This window comes from Ascaphus truei, chromosome 2, assembly GCF_040206685.1.
Source record: "Ascaphus truei isolate aAscTru1 chromosome 2, aAscTru1.hap1, whole genome shotgun sequence".
NCBI lineage: Eukaryota > Metazoa > Chordata > Amphibia > Anura > Ascaphidae > Ascaphus > Ascaphus truei.
This window is the reverse complement of record NC_134484.1, coordinates 239,874,219-239,890,264: the sequence shown is the minus strand read 5'-3', so window position 1 is coordinate 239,890,264 and position 16,046 is coordinate 239,874,219.

Below are 16,046 nucleotides of genomic sequence, written 5' to 3'. Positions count from 1 at the left end.
TAGGGTATGCAGTGGGAGGTGGAAAAGTAAGGCCACTAGCCGACAAGGTAGCTGCCCTGAAAGAAGTTCCGACCTCCCAAACAAAAACGCAGGTACGCTCTCTGCTGGGTTTAGCAGGGTACTACCGGCGGTTCATCCCCAACTATTCGGAAGTGGCAGCCCCTTTAACGGACCTCACAAAAAAGTGTGCCCCTACACAAGTGGTGTGGTCAAGGGATTGTCAGAGAGCCTTTGAGAACATAAAAAGGTGTCTATCAGAGGGTCCCATCCTTAGAAGCCCAGACTTCAACAGCCCTTTTATAGTGCAAACAGATGCATGAGAGATAGGGCTAGGGGCAGTGTTGTCACAACAGTTTGAGGGAGTTGAACATCCTATCCTTTTCCTGAGTAGGAAATTGTTCCCAAGGGAAAAAAACTACTCAGTGATTGAGAAAGAGTGCCTCGCAGTAAAGTGGGCAATCGAGGCTTTGAGGCATTACCTGGCAGGAGTCCATTTTACTTTGGTGACGGATCATGCGCCACTGAAGTGGTTAAATAGCATGAAGGATTCCAATGCTAGATTGACTAGGTGATATATGGCCCTCCAACCCTTTTCATTTGAGATTCAGCATAGGCTGGGAAAAGAGAACGCAAATGCTGACTTCTTTTCTAGAGAGGGGGTGGATGGTCGGGCTTCAGCCGTGCGTAGCCCCAGCCACACACTAACAGGGGAGGAATGTGACAGGGTAAACAAAAGCCACCAGTTATATGCCTGGAAAACCTATGTCTAGTCTGCAGTGCAGCACTGACTAGGTTAACTTCAGCTGGGAACCTCAGGACGATTAGTTGGATCCCAGCTGCCTAATCAAGGTGTGTTAAAACCCAGGCTGTAGACACATGGAGACTGTCTGTTGAGGAGTGAGGAGTAAGCTGCTAAAGAGATTGCTAATGAGTTTCCTGATACAAGGTCTGATTAGAAAAGTAGATGAATTGTGAACTGTCTGTCCCCTGCATAGAAAAGGGCAACTGCCATATACACTGTCTGCTAAAGAGAAACTGTTTTTGTCTGTCTGCTGAAAAAAAGCCATTTTCCTTTTGTTGCTGATGAAAAGCTATTTTTGTTTTGTGTGCTGTATATTTTTCAAGGCTAAATAAATAAGCCTTGTCAAGAAACCCGCGTGTGTAGTTGCATGTACCCTGCAACAGGGGGCATATGGAGAGGGGGGGGGCAAACAGAGCAGGGGGGGCAAACGGAGCAGGGGGCCAAACAGAGCAGGGGGGCAAACGGATCAAGGGGGGCAAACGGAGCAGGGAGGGCAAACAGAGGAGGGAGGGTCAAACGGAGGAGGGAGGGGCAAACAGAGCGGGCAGAGGGGGGGAAAACAGAGCAGGGAGGGGCAAACGAAGCGGGAGGGGCAAACGGAGGGGGGAAATGGAGCAGGGGGGCAAATGGAGGGGGGGAAAATGGAGCGGAGGGCAAACGGAGCGGGGGTCAAACGGAGCACAGGGGAAAATGGAACAAGGAGGGCGGCATGGGAGGTAAGGGGGAGGCGGGGGAGGCATGGGAGGTAAGGGGGAGGCATGGGAGGTAAGGGGGAGGCATGGGAGTTAATGGGGAGGCATGGGAGGTAAGGTGAGGAATGGGAGGTAAGGGGGAGGCATGGAGCAGTACTTACCTTATTTGATCCATGCAGGATCCGTGTAGGATCCGTGCAGGAAAAGGCGGCCTCGCTGTATAGAGCTTGGTGCGGCCAAAAAAGAAATTCTGGCAGCGCGCCAGCACGGGCAGCCAATCAGGAGCAGCGCACCAGCACGGACAGCCAATCAGGAGGGGAGAGCGCCAGCACGGGCAGCCAATCAGGAGGTTTTTTTTTTGTAGGGAGCGCGCACTACTTGCTGACTTGGCAGTGCGCAAACTCCTGACGTTCCATGGTGACCGGGTGATGGGATTTGTCAAGGGGCATGGCTGCACAGGGGGCCCAGGCGGCTGTGCTCCCTGACTCACGGGGCCTGGGACGCCAGTACCTGCTGTCCCCCCCTGTTGGCGGCCCTGGTGGAGTCATTCCTCTGAACACTATCTAAACAGGGCACTGTTCTGAACTAGAAAACAATAAAGGGGATCCTTACATATACCATACATATCTATATATTCTATTCACAGTGAGGTCCCTCCTTGATCTCCTCCTGGGACCTGATCTTCATGATGTCACTATCACTGGGCAGAAGAGGGTGGGACTGCTTCTACCTAGTCACCTAGCACCATGTGATGGGGACGGAGCATTAATCTGTGTGGGCCCACACAGTTAACCCCTTAAGGCCCAAGTAATCCTAAAGGGGTGTTACACTCTCCTGTAAATATGTCATGGATACATTTGACTAATTAATTGTATATATCCTAGTACATAATACACTGACAGGATCATTTATTTCTCTCAATATGCATACTGGTAGTGACATTACTAAGTAAGCAAAACGGTGAAAATACTAGGCACTCCTACACATACAAATTTGGATGTGTTATTCAAGTGACAAAATTATACACAATATTTTTTAATGATAAATATGTTGCTTTATATAATAAATAATGTGACACGTGCATAGTGAAAAATAGAATACATATTTGCAACTCCCTACTCAACCTACTGGTAGGGACTGTTCTCATAGGCCCTTATAGATTCACGATTTCTGCAATACTCCAGGAGGAGCATAGGATAAATGCAAAAAGAAAGAAAGAAAAACACAAGTAGATGCAGGTGTTTTCAATTCAGTGACTTGATGTCAATCTTGGCTCTTATGTTCTGCCTACTTACAATGTAGTAGGTAAATCAGTACATATCACAAACGTGGCAATCTTTCTGTAGTATCACAAAGTTTGTTCCTCAGAAAAAAAGGACCATTGCGCAGCTCGTATATAAATAAAAGGATGTATAAAACATTTAAGAAATGCACTTACTATGTGTGAAACATTTTTTAACACATTGAGGGTTATTGTGTTGTATAGGGGGTTATGGTGTTGTATTGTGGGTGGGTTATGCTGTTGTATTTGGGGAGTTATTGTGTTGTATTTGGGGGGTATTGTGCTTTATTTGGGGGGGTTATTGTGTTGCATTGGAGGGGGTTATTATGTTGGAGGTTTGTGTGGGAGAGAGAGGTGGGGGTAGGAGTGGGGGTGTGGGAGAGACAGGTGGGGGTGAGAGGCAGAGAGAGGGTGGGGTTGTAAGAGGGGAGAGAGAGAGAGATGGGGGGTCTCACAAGGCAGAGGATGAGACACACACTCAATATCAATGGTAATAGAGGTGGGGTACTTAGCTGCCGGTGCGCTGGTCCTGGGGAGCTTCTGTAGTCCCAAATGATCCAGTACAAAGAAGAAGAAGCAGGCACATGGTCTTACTCAAAAGGAGGTTTAATATGCCATAAAATCCAATGTTTCGGCAGTCAAATACTGCCTTTCTCAAGGTGAAGGCTTGAGAAATGCAGTATTTGACTGCCGAAACGTTGGACTTTATGGCATATTAAACCTCCTTTTGAGTAAGACCGTGTGCCTGCTTCTTCTTCTTTGTAACGGGTCTCACAAGGCCACTGACTCTTGGAGCTGGGCAGTGGAAACTAGTCCAGGGCCCCCGGGAAAGCTGTCTGCTGCCCTGTGCAGGGGCATAACAATTCTAAGGGTAAATGGTGGATAGTGACAGGCAATAACCAATAACATAACATAGATGTGACACTGGGCATGGAACAGGACACTTATCTCTGGATTATAGGAATCCCTTCATTATTCCCTCATTCTTTCCACATAGCAAGGGTAGATTGTCATGGTGGGTGAGTCGGAAATCGTGGTGACATCCTCATTCACTTGAGGCTCTGTTGCTTCTGTCGGTACTTTTAATGGAACCACTGCCATGGAGTTTCCTTTTTGGGGAACAATATACCGTTATGATGGTAATGCCACTTATTCTTGAGAAAGGCCGACTGAGGCCGAAATGTCAATCTATTGGCTAATAAATTTATTTAGTTAAATCGATAGTGCCCTGTCCCTCCTTCTTTCTTTGAACATCATGGGGCGACATGCCCATACTCCCTGTGTACTATACTTTATTTTGCGAACTCCCTCTGCACTAGGTACGGGCGGAACAGTCCAAATAAATTCCCTGGAATATCCCGTATATCTCCACTTAATGGTGAGTTACAATTGTGCAAAATATGACTTTTTCTAAAAGTCCTTATTTGGGCGAGACTACATATATGTGATCTCTACCTAAAATATTTGAAAGTTCTTATTTTATATGTTGTGAAAACATTCCCGTTCCAAAGCAGGAGAAGAATCCAGCACCATTGAAATGAATTAAACACAAATCTTCCCTGCATTTAAATAAGTAATTTGTCTGTGACAGTACCTACAAAATTATTTAACTGTTAATTTTATTAGCACTGAAGGAAAACCTCCAAATGCAAATTGCATCTTTTGCCTACAGTATGTGCGCTGTGACACTGCCAGTGGCTATGGCCTTGTTGTCACGGGAGACCACCACTTTTAACACATTTATACCCGGGATCACATGATTGAGCAAAGCAAGGTGGTAAAATAAATTGTAATTTATTTCACGAATGGACATACACACAATGTTACACAATTACACTCAAAATACACTTACTGGGACGGAGGCAAACGAAATTGTTGGTTTCAAAAACGAAAAGTTGTAAAACAAAGTCTTTAGGAGCAATTTCCCAGGAGTGGGAGTTGCTCGCGAAACTGCTTGGAAGTGTCCTCTGTCATCAGCACTAACTGCAACTGCTGTGTATTCCGACGGAGCTGCTTCTTTCGTTCTGCCACCGCTGTAATGGCACTTGGAATCTTTAACACTTACGAAATCTTAGTGGGTTTTGCATGAATCTTAAGATGGTTCTTTCATGAATCTTAGATGAATCTGATTCCCGATGGGCTGCAGGAATTCTTATAGAGTTTAAATCCCTATCTCCAGTGCAGCCAATCTCTCCATGGGAATACGTTTTCCCACCTATCCTGTTGTGAATACTTTAAAAACCTAGCAGAGGGGGCTTCTCATTCTGCTAAGAGCATGCGCCAACATAGTAATGTTTCTCCTTAGCATAAGAGACCTAGCCCCTCTACCTGGTGACACTAAGTCTGGGCTGGTCACCATTTGCCAAACTACCCAGACTTTACACTAGGATGGGGGTACCCGGTCCCCGGTGGTCTGAATAAAAGCCCAAATGTGCCTAACATGTTTAATACACTATTTGATGGGGACTTTCATTGACTTTCATCAATTTTTATACAAACTTGTAAAAATTACGCTGTGGGTATTTTCCATGTTTCTCCCTGAACTATGCGCAAAGCAAGTTTCAGTGCGCTAGGGGCTTTCTAACAAAAGTTAGCAAACAGCCGCTTTTATTTCCCAACCGCTGAATTTAAAAAATGTTTACTGTCGCCACCTTATACCTGGTGGGAAAGATACCGAAAACCTACACAGAGTTCTGGGGGTTTGGGCATATACCGGGGGACCCTGGAATGTGATTTCCCCCTGCCTGGTCTTACTGTTCTGGTCTGTGCTGAAGCAGGGAGATCTGGCAATGAGCTGCAAACTGCTTCCTAGGGAGGATTTTGTCCAGTGGTCTGTGTCTTCATGTCTCTGGGGATCTGGTAGGATTCTTGGGTTGTCACGGTGGACCAGCACTTATCAACACTTTTATATTTTTGGGATTCTCGATTGAGCATAACAAGGCGGGCAAAATAAATGGTCATTCATTTCCTTTATAGACAAACACACGACAACCTCAGAACACACTTAATAATCACTTACTGGGATGGGGAAACGAAATAAATTGTCCATTGAACGAAAGATGAAGAAACAAAGTTACAATCCTTTTGGTTACAATGTTTTAACCCCTTGCGTTCTGGAACCACTGTACTTGGACGGGATCTTGAACCACGCTTGAAGAAATCATGAATCACCCTGGGGATAGCTCGGCAGGCATGGTTATAGAGTTTAAAGTCCTATCCCTAACATGCAAGCCCAATTCCCTGCCTTTATTATTGGCCTGATTAACCCCCGATCGTCACATGGGTACATGTTTTGGGGTAACCAGCAAGTCTGGCCCCTTCTACCCTAACACACCCTGAAAACACTTTACTGTAAAATCATCCCCGAAACTCATGCCCTGTGAATCTCCGCTTGTTAGCACTCCTGGAACAGTAAAACACACACATACATCTTTATTGAAATACAGTGCACATGCCATAACTGGGTTGCAGAGCTGACACTTCAAACTCCCCAATATGGCTCAGCGGCATCCATCCGGGCAAAATACCTTTATTATTGGAAATGGACAATCCAAGGATTGGAGCGGAGCACAGCTGAGAAAAATGGGGCTAACACCAGCAAAAAACGATTAAAAAGTTATATTTTAATGATCATGGTATACGGAGAACATCAGATGAACACTCTGACGCGTTTCAGGCAAACGCCCTTTATCAAAGAGTAAAGTCACGTGTGAAAATACTCACACTCTTATAGATGATCCCCCGCCTCCAAACACGGAATGACGCGGTACAATTTGGCGCGAAAAATAGAGAGACAAATCCTATTGGAGGAACCCGTCTCCCAATCAACTGCCTGTGATGGAAGGTGCGTCCCGTGTAAGCGGAGGATCATAAACAAGGGCGAAAGAGCAGATATATTATGCTGACAAAGTCAAAAACAGATACACATAAAGTTTATACAAAACTAATAATGAAGTAAACAAACAAAAAAAATATATAAAAACAATGAACTAGTTACCTATGTGGCTGGAAGGTATAGAGTAAATATGACAGCTGCAATCAATTGGTAAATGTTTGGATATCTCTATGTATGAAATAAAAATATACATCTAAAAAGTTGTCATAATTCCAATTGTATATATTAGATATCCACCTAAATAATGAAGGGTACCCAGACTTATAAAACAGACAATGACATCAGGCAGCATATGGATAAAATTAAAGAGATAAGGGAGGTAAATATCTCCTGAAATAACCTATAGTGTTAATGTAAATATGAAAACATACATATACAGTATCAGAACCATAACAATATAAGAAATTGTAACAAATATAACAAAATATGTAAAACCAAGGGATGCAATCTCATTAATAGAACCAATATTGTTTGTCAATTAATAAAACACCAACAATAAAGTCAAATAGTAAATAATAAATGCAATAGATAAAGATTAATTTTTAATTTATGATTTAAATTTTTTAAATATACTTATTAATCATGATGAAATCTATAATAGCATAAATATATGTTATTCAACAAAATGAAGTAACTAGATCCTACATCCCTGTTTTAACATAGGTTTGAACATATTCCGGTATAGTATATATACATAATTAATCATAATAGACTTATTATCTCTAAAATCCAAGAGTAAATGTTAAAAAGTGATATGAGCTGAATTGCTGATTGTTCCTCCAATAGGATTATATAAAACCTCATATGAGAGTAAGAAATAACAATACTCTAATGGAGCTGTCAACAATCCACCTGAGATCACATCACCAATAAGAACCAACTGATATCTATATATTTATGGATGTCCAGGAAACAGACAAAAATTCTATTTAAAAAAATGTTTCAATTCCCAGTCCAGATTCATTTCCCTGGGTGCCAATGTCCCTGTCCCTGTTTGTGCTCTCCACAAACCGAGGCCGGACCGTGGGGCTGAGGTGGGGTTATATATTCACCGACCTTAGACCGCGCAGACTGGTCTGGTGTACGAAGTTCATAGTCAAAAAGGCCGGTTTCAGGGCTGGAGAGAACAGCGTAGTCGTTGGATGAGCCAGAGTCTGGGTAGGATATATTTGGATAGTCGTAATCCAAGCAGGGAGTCGGCAACAGGAAATCAAGCTGGTCCTTCTGCTTCAGCGTAATCACTGCAGGATGGGAACGGGGTTTGCGCGAGTGGCGTCCACGGCCCATGGCGCCGGTCTAGGAGAGGGAAGACTGACCGAGTGGGCACACCGCCAGGCAGTACTGGTTACCCCGTGCTTCAGCGCAAAAGTTCAAGCAGGCCTCTGCAAAGGGAGAGAGCAGCAGGCCACGGCATCCAAATAATACCTCTGCTGGGGGTGAATGCAGCAGGTAGTAGAATCCAGGCAGGCATAACACAGGCCTCTGTGAACCAGGAATTCAGGCCTCAGCGTAGCAGCAGCAGGCCTGGTGGAAACTGTAACGAGTACAACGAACTAGAACAAAAACGAGAGATAAGTAACAAGGGATAACATCTAGCGGCTTGTGGCAAAACACAGGTAACATCCAAGAAGGATTATGCTCGGCAGAAAGGGATTGTGGGAATGCAGAATTTAAAGGTCAGCGGGCCAATCTCAGAAGGGGCAGTGTAAGAGCATTCTTTCAATAAGAGAGCACAGGCTGGAGCTGCAGTAAATAGCTTGCACAGCTGCTGTAGATACCAGGGGGGTGTGTTCCAGGACTGCCCACGTCTGCAAGGCAAAGGTAACCAGTAAACTCAGGTGTGGATTCCTTACAGTCCCAAGGGCATAAATCCAATGCATCTCCCTGCAATTGAGGAGGGCTTCTCTATCCCCTCCCCTAACGCTGGTATGTACATGTTCTATAGCACTAAATGAAAATGTGCTAAGTGATCCTTGGGGGTAGTTGGTAAAGTGACGCGCCACAGGAAATCTTTCATCTGCTTTTTGATACTCCTTACATGTTCATTTATTCTGACTCTGAGTGCTCTGATGGTCCTTCCTACATAGCCACTACCACATGCGCATCTAAGTATGTAAATAACAAAATTGGTGTTGCATGTTATAAATGAACCAATATTGTATTTCTGATCTGTATGTACATTCCTAATTGATTTAATAGGTGCCGCATACCTGCAGAGATTGCAGTCCCCACATTTGAAGAAGCCCTTTGGTATATTCTTCATGGTATTTTTAGCCGAACAATATAGACTGGATGAAACATGACTCCCGATGGTCTTCGCTTTTCTAAATACTATCTTTGGGTTAGATCTTTTATACATATCCAAGTCTTTGTCTAATCTCAAAAATTCCCAATGTCTATATAGAATAGATCTAATTTGTTCAGCTTGTTTAGAGAAAGTGGTTATAAACAATGTTGTCTCTTTTGTCGAATCAGTCTGGGAATATACTTTCCCTTTTATGTTCTTATATTTATAAGATTTAGCTTTAGCTAGAAGTTCTGCCCTTTCACTGCATAATGCCGGCTCAAATGCAACCTCCAGGTCACCATCTCCATAACCACGATCTCTAAATCTCATCTTTAGTTTTTCTGCTTGTATAAGAAAGGACTCTTCAGTTGAGCAGATCCTCCTCAACCTTAGGAACTGCCCTTTAGGGATGCCCCGTATTAAGGATCTTGGGTGGGCACTGTTTGATCTGAGCAGGGAGTTTCGGGAGTTCTCTTTCCTGATTGCAGCTGTCATATACCCCTCCTGCATTTGCAGGAACTGCATTGCCATGATATAGTGAGCCATTTAAAGTGAGCTTTTAAGTGACAAGTTATAGTTAGACTATAGTTTGACTAGAGGTGACTGGTGACTGCATCTTTCTGCAAACTCTTGTACTCAAGACAACAAACGGTAAGCTATTCAGATCACACTATGATCCCATTCTTGCTAACCTGCATATTTTAACCCCCCACCCCTTTACAACTTATTTCACTGCAGCCTTTCCCAAAACTGACTGCACAATACACTGAAACCCTGAACTGAATCTAGCATTGCAATGCACCAAAATATTTGACAAGGAACAGGCACACCCCTGCTGTTTAGTCTGCACACACTCACTTTGTTCACAACATCTCCTTGCTGCACTGCCTACCTCTAGCATAATGAACCTGCTATGTATCTTAACTTTTTTCTTTCTCCTGGCCTCATGGAGATGTTACTCCCTCTATCCACTACAAACTCCTCCTTCCTGGCCCACACCCAACATCACCATACACCCTGGACTACTCAAAAGCCTTGCACTATCTACGGAATGTTGGTGGAGAACTCTAAAAAGCAGCCCACCAACCACTGCTCACTCTAATGGCAAACACCACAAATTTACAACTTCCAAACAACTACCCAAATTCCTACTCGTACTGTTACTCTCTTTAGCAGGTGATATTGAACCTAACCCAGGTCCTCCCATTTCAGCTCTGCCCCATGCCCCTGAGAATTCCACCTTTAAATTCCAAAAAGGTCTATCTGTCGCCCATATAAACATCCGGAGCCTGCTGCCCAAACTGGACGAACTAAGGGCATGGTGCCTTATGCATAAACCCAAAGCCATCGTTCTTACAGAAACATGGCTATCCCCTAAAACCCCTGATGCAAATATCGCCATTCAGGGATACTCCATTTTTAGGAGAGATAGGTCAAAGAGAGGAGGAGGGGTGTTATTTTATATTGCAGACACCTTACAATTTACACTGTTAAATTGCCCACCAAGCCCAGCCTCTTTTGAAATCCTAGTTGGCAAAATCTGCCTCCCCTTTTCTAAGCCCATCTTGCTTGCTGGCATCTACCGTCCCCCTAAAGCCCCTCTAAAATCCCTGACTGATATCACCCAATTTCTTGGCTCCATTTCCTCTCTGAATGAGAAGAGTGAGCTGCTAGTTCTTGGGGATTTCAACTTCAATTGGCTTGACCCTAAAAACCACAAAATCCAGATACAACTCAAGTCACTTAACCTAACGCAACTCATTTCCCAACCCACACAGATAAACCTGAAATCGCATAACCATTGCTAGACTGGATTCTCTCCTCAAACCCCAGCAGAATCCAATCCTCTGGCATCCTTCCTGACATTTTCAGTGACCATGCAATAGTGTACTGTGTAAGGAAAATTAAACCGCCCCATTCAAGCCCTAAAGTTCTCCTCACTAGAACATTTAAAAACTTTAACCCACAACAGTTTGTGGATGAACTTACCAACTGCCCATGGCACAGAATCGATTTAATTCCCGACCCCGATTCTGCGCTCGACTATTTCCAATCCGAGTTCTTAAAACTCTGCGATACCCATGCTCCTCTACGCAAAATAAGGGTATGGGGGGCCCACCTTCCATGGGTTACAACTGACCTTATTGCACTCTACCAGCTCAGGGATACCTTGTGGAAAAGCTACAAAGTAACTGGCACTACCAAGGATCTCAATCACTACAGATGCATGCGGAACATCTGCACAAGGCAAACAAGGCATGCAAAAGCACAATATTACTCTGACAATCTCCACCAAAATACATCAAACCCAGATAACTTCTGGAAGGTTATCAACAATATATTCCAGCCTCCTAACCATCAACAACCAAGTAATATCACTAAGGGGGATATTACTCTGACAAACCCCACTGACATTGCAAATGCATTCAATGATTACTTTGTGGGGTGTGCCACTAACTTATTAGCGAAATGCAGCCCAAACCACAAACCTGAATCTCATCCTGGGAGTACCCCTATAGTCCCACCCCCTCCCAACACTGCCCACAATTTTCAATTTGGCCCAGTATCTGAAGAGGAGATTATACAAGCGCTCCTCAAACTAAAACTAAGCAGCCAATGTGGACCTGACTTACTACAATCTAGGTTCCTACGACTTGGTGCCCCAGCCATTGCCAAACCAATTGCGTCCATAGTCAACTCTATCCTGTCTGTAGGCCATATCTCTAATACCTGGAAAATTGCCAGAGTTGTCCCAATCTTCAAAAGTGGGGACAAAAACACTGTCTCAAACTACAGGCCAATCTCACTTCTCCCAATTCTAGCCAAAGTCATGGAAAAATGTGTCCACTCCCAATTAAGCGATTTCTATACCAAGACAAATTTCCCTAGCCAATTCAAATCTGGGTTTCGTCCCAAACACTCCACCGTAACTACCCTGCTAAAAGTTTGCAATGAAATCCAGTGTGGAATGGAACGGGGACAACTCACTGGTGCAGTATTCCTAGATTTTGCAAAGGCTTTTGGCACAGTTGATCATGCTATCCTGCTTAACAAACTCCAGAGCTCTGGAATAGGGAAGCATGCTTTAAACTGGTTTCAGTCCTACCTATCAGGAAGATCCCAACATGTGTCCATCTCAGGCTCTAACTCCAACCCCCTGGATATCACCTGTGGTGTCCCGCAAGGCTCTGTTCTGGGGCCCCTACTCTTCTCAGTGTTCATTAATGATCTTCCCACAGCTTGTAAGGAAGCCTCAATACACATGTATGCAGACGACACAATCCTATATGCACACAGCCATAGCCTCTCTGACTTTCAACACATACTTCAGTCTGACTTTTTGAGACTCGAAAACTGGATTTCCCAAAACAAACTGTTTTTAAACACTGACAAGACTGTAACAATGGTATTTGGGACCAAGGCTAAATTTTTAAAGCTTCCAGTGACTGAGCTCCTGATTAGAACCAACGCTAACACCACCCTAACCCCTGTTACTAGTTACTAGTTTTAAATACCTGGGCTTATGGTTTGACTCCCACTTACATTCGGGATGCACATTGATACCCTGACAACCAAGACCTATGCCAAACTAGGGGTACTTTACAGGAACAAATCCCCCCTAAGTCTCCTGGTCAGAAAGCGTATCGCACAGCAGATGCTAATGCCAATTATTGACTATGGAGACATAGTATATGGCTCGGCACCTCAAACCCACCTTAGCAAACTTGACACCCTCTACAATTCAATGTGTCGTTTTGTTCTCCAATGCAACTACAACACACATCACTGCGAAATGCTCAAAGAACTAGATTGGTCATCACTAGAGTCTAGGCGCAAAGTTCAACTTTCCTGTCTTGCCTTTAAATTCTTCATGGGCAAGCTACCTAGCTATCTGAACAAGCTCCTCACCCCTACCAATTGCAGCACTTATCACCTGAGATCAGACTCCAAAAGACTGTTCATGGTCCCAAGGCTCAACAAAGTATCCGGACGTTCCTCCTTCTCCTACCGTGCACCCCAAAACTGGAACAACCTACCAGAGACTCTCACATCCACCACCAGTTTAAGTTCTTTCAAATCTATGGCTGTCTCACATTTTAATCTGGTCTGTAACTGTTTTATACGCCCATAATATATATTTTCTTTAACTGTGCACGCAATGTCTTGTATATAATGTATATGTAGCAAAGGAGGGGAGAAAACGGAGCACTAGATCCACGAGGCTATGCCAAAAAATGCAAGGATGCGTTCCCACAGTGCAGGCTTATTTAATGGTCAGATACAAAAAAGATACACACCAACGCGTTTCGGACTACAACAAGTCCTTTCTCAAGGTGAATAAAATACTTACCCCCCTGGAGTGTTATTTATATGAATTACCTGCACCTCTGTGCCAATCGCGGCACTTCCGCATTGATCACGTGATCGGAGCGTCAAGCGTCATTGCGTGGTGGTGCGTCATCTCACGCATGGGGTATCGCGCCTGGACACACACAGGACCTAGTCAGGGAACGAGTGAAGCATGAAGACGTGACCACAAGTGCCCTGAACTGTGTCTCATGCCTGGCCCAATGCGAGAGTCCCAGCGCGTGAATAGGTGTGACGTCATCACGTCACGCTAGATGAGGGATGATTGGGAGGTGTAATTAAAAAAAACTTGAAAAAACTTTATTGAATACACACACTCCAAAGGGGGAACATCAAGGTAAACTTAATGAAAAATTAAAAAGACATGACAAGTGTTATAAAAAGACAAACGTTTAAAAAAACAATAACTGTTTAACATTAATTAAATGAACAACCTTTGATATTGGGTATTGTTATCAAAATATCATGGTAACGATGGGTGTGCATGGGGTTGAGTGATTACACTTAATGTATACATTAGTATATGGCAAGAAAACATACAAAATATATTCACTAATTTAGGTTTGCTTTTTAGAACAACCCCAATGCCCCTAAGGAAACTGACATAGGACTGAATGGGTGACAAATTGTTTAATGAGAATTGTACAATCCTGATCTTAATTCGAATAGGGTTATGTACATATTGTGCATTAAGTAATAAGATCTAATATAAACCTAGTTGGACATCAATACTTTACAACTTGATTTTGGTCACTCTGTAGGAGGGACAATCTGTGAGGTAGTATTTGAAATATGTAATAATTATCAGGGTTGTGCAATGTCTCTATTATATGGCACAAATATATTGTATAACGGAAAATTAACATTTTTATATTTTATGCACAGTCCCTGAAAATCAATTCCATAATGTTTCAACATTATTCTCGGACAATTATATCTAAGCAACAACACTCGAAGGAGCATACATTTTAAGTATTAGAACAGGTTTTATGTATCGAACAAGAGAGATCCTATATCCCAATCGGAATTTAAACCGTGAGGGATCCGTGTCTGTAAGGTGAAAATCCAATATAGTTCTCTCTTGTTCAGAACATTCAACCTACAGTATTGCCCCCTCTCGTGGGGAATGGTACATGTTCTATACCTTGGCAGGTTAGATTGTTAACATTGCCCAAGCTACAATGTGTGAAATGATTGGACACTGGGTGACTGGTATCTTTTTTTGCAATAAGGCGCAGATGTTCTAATATACGAACTTTGAGACATCTTATAGTGCGGCCGACATACTGCTTGCCACAGCCACATTTGAGCAGGTACACCACGTGTGTGGTGTCACAATTAATGAAATGTTTCAACCGAAATTTGTTTTTAGTTTTAAATGAAATGAATTCAGTAGTTTGATTCATAAATTTACAAATTTTACATTTTGAACACTTATGGTTACCCAGGGGTGACCTATTGACAGGTACTGACTCCGAAGAGAACATGCTTGCAGAGACATAGTTAGCTATTGTTTTAGCCCTCCGAAACACGAATCTAGGACCCTCCTCATAAATAGAGTGTAGTATTGGATCTGCTGCCAACACTGCCCAATGTTTTTTGACTATGTGTTTGATAGTCATTGCTTGATTACTGTGTTGAACAATAAAGTATGGTGATTGGGAATGTTTAATTTTTCTATTTTTACTCCTGTCCAGGAGATCCTCTCTACTCATCAAATTAACTTCTTCAAATGCTTTATTAAGATCTTTCTTATTGTACCCCCTAGCTTCAAAACGACTCATCAGGTCAAGGGATTGTATGAGAAAATCTTCATTTTTTGTACAAATTCTTTTTAATCGTATTAGTTGGCCTTTTGGAATGCCCCTAATGAGTGATTTAGGATGGCAGCTGTCAGCACGTAGCAGTGTATTACGTGAGTTTGATTTCCGATAAACAGTGGTGGTGATATTTTTGTGCATATCAATAAATAAAAATAAATCTAAGAAGTGAATATGGTGAAAGTCATAATTTGCCGTGAATTTTAGATTTAAGTGATTATCATTAAGGTGCTCAATAAATAATAAGAGTGAGTGTTCATCCCCATTCCAAATAAAGATAAGGTCGTCAATGTAACGTTTGTAAAAAGTGATAAGGTGTCTAAAGGGCTAATACTAATACGATTAAAAAGAATTTGTACAAAAAATGAAGATTTTCTCATACAATCCCTTGACCTGATGAGTCGTTTTGAAGCTAGGGGGTACAATAAGAAAGATCTTAATAAAGCATTTGAAGAAGTTAATTTGATGAGTAGAGAGGATCTCCTGGACAGGAGTAAAAATAGAAAAATTAAACATTCCCAATCACCATACTTTATTGTTCAACACAGTAATCAAGCAATGACTATCAAACACATAGTCAAAAAACATTGGGCAGTGTTGGCAGCAGATCCAATACTACACTCTATTTATGAGGAGGGTCCTAGATTCGTGTTTCGGAGGGCTAAAACAATAGCTAACTATGTCTCTGCAAGCATGTTCTCTTCGGAGTCAGTACCTGTCAATAGGTCACCCCTGGGTAACCATAAGTGTTCAAAATGTAAAATTTGTAAATTTATGAATCAAACTACTGAATTCATTTCATTTAAAACTAAAAACAAATTTCGGTTGAAACATTTCATTAATTGTGACACCACACACGTGGTGTACCTGCTCAAATGTGGCTGTGGCAAGCAGTATGTC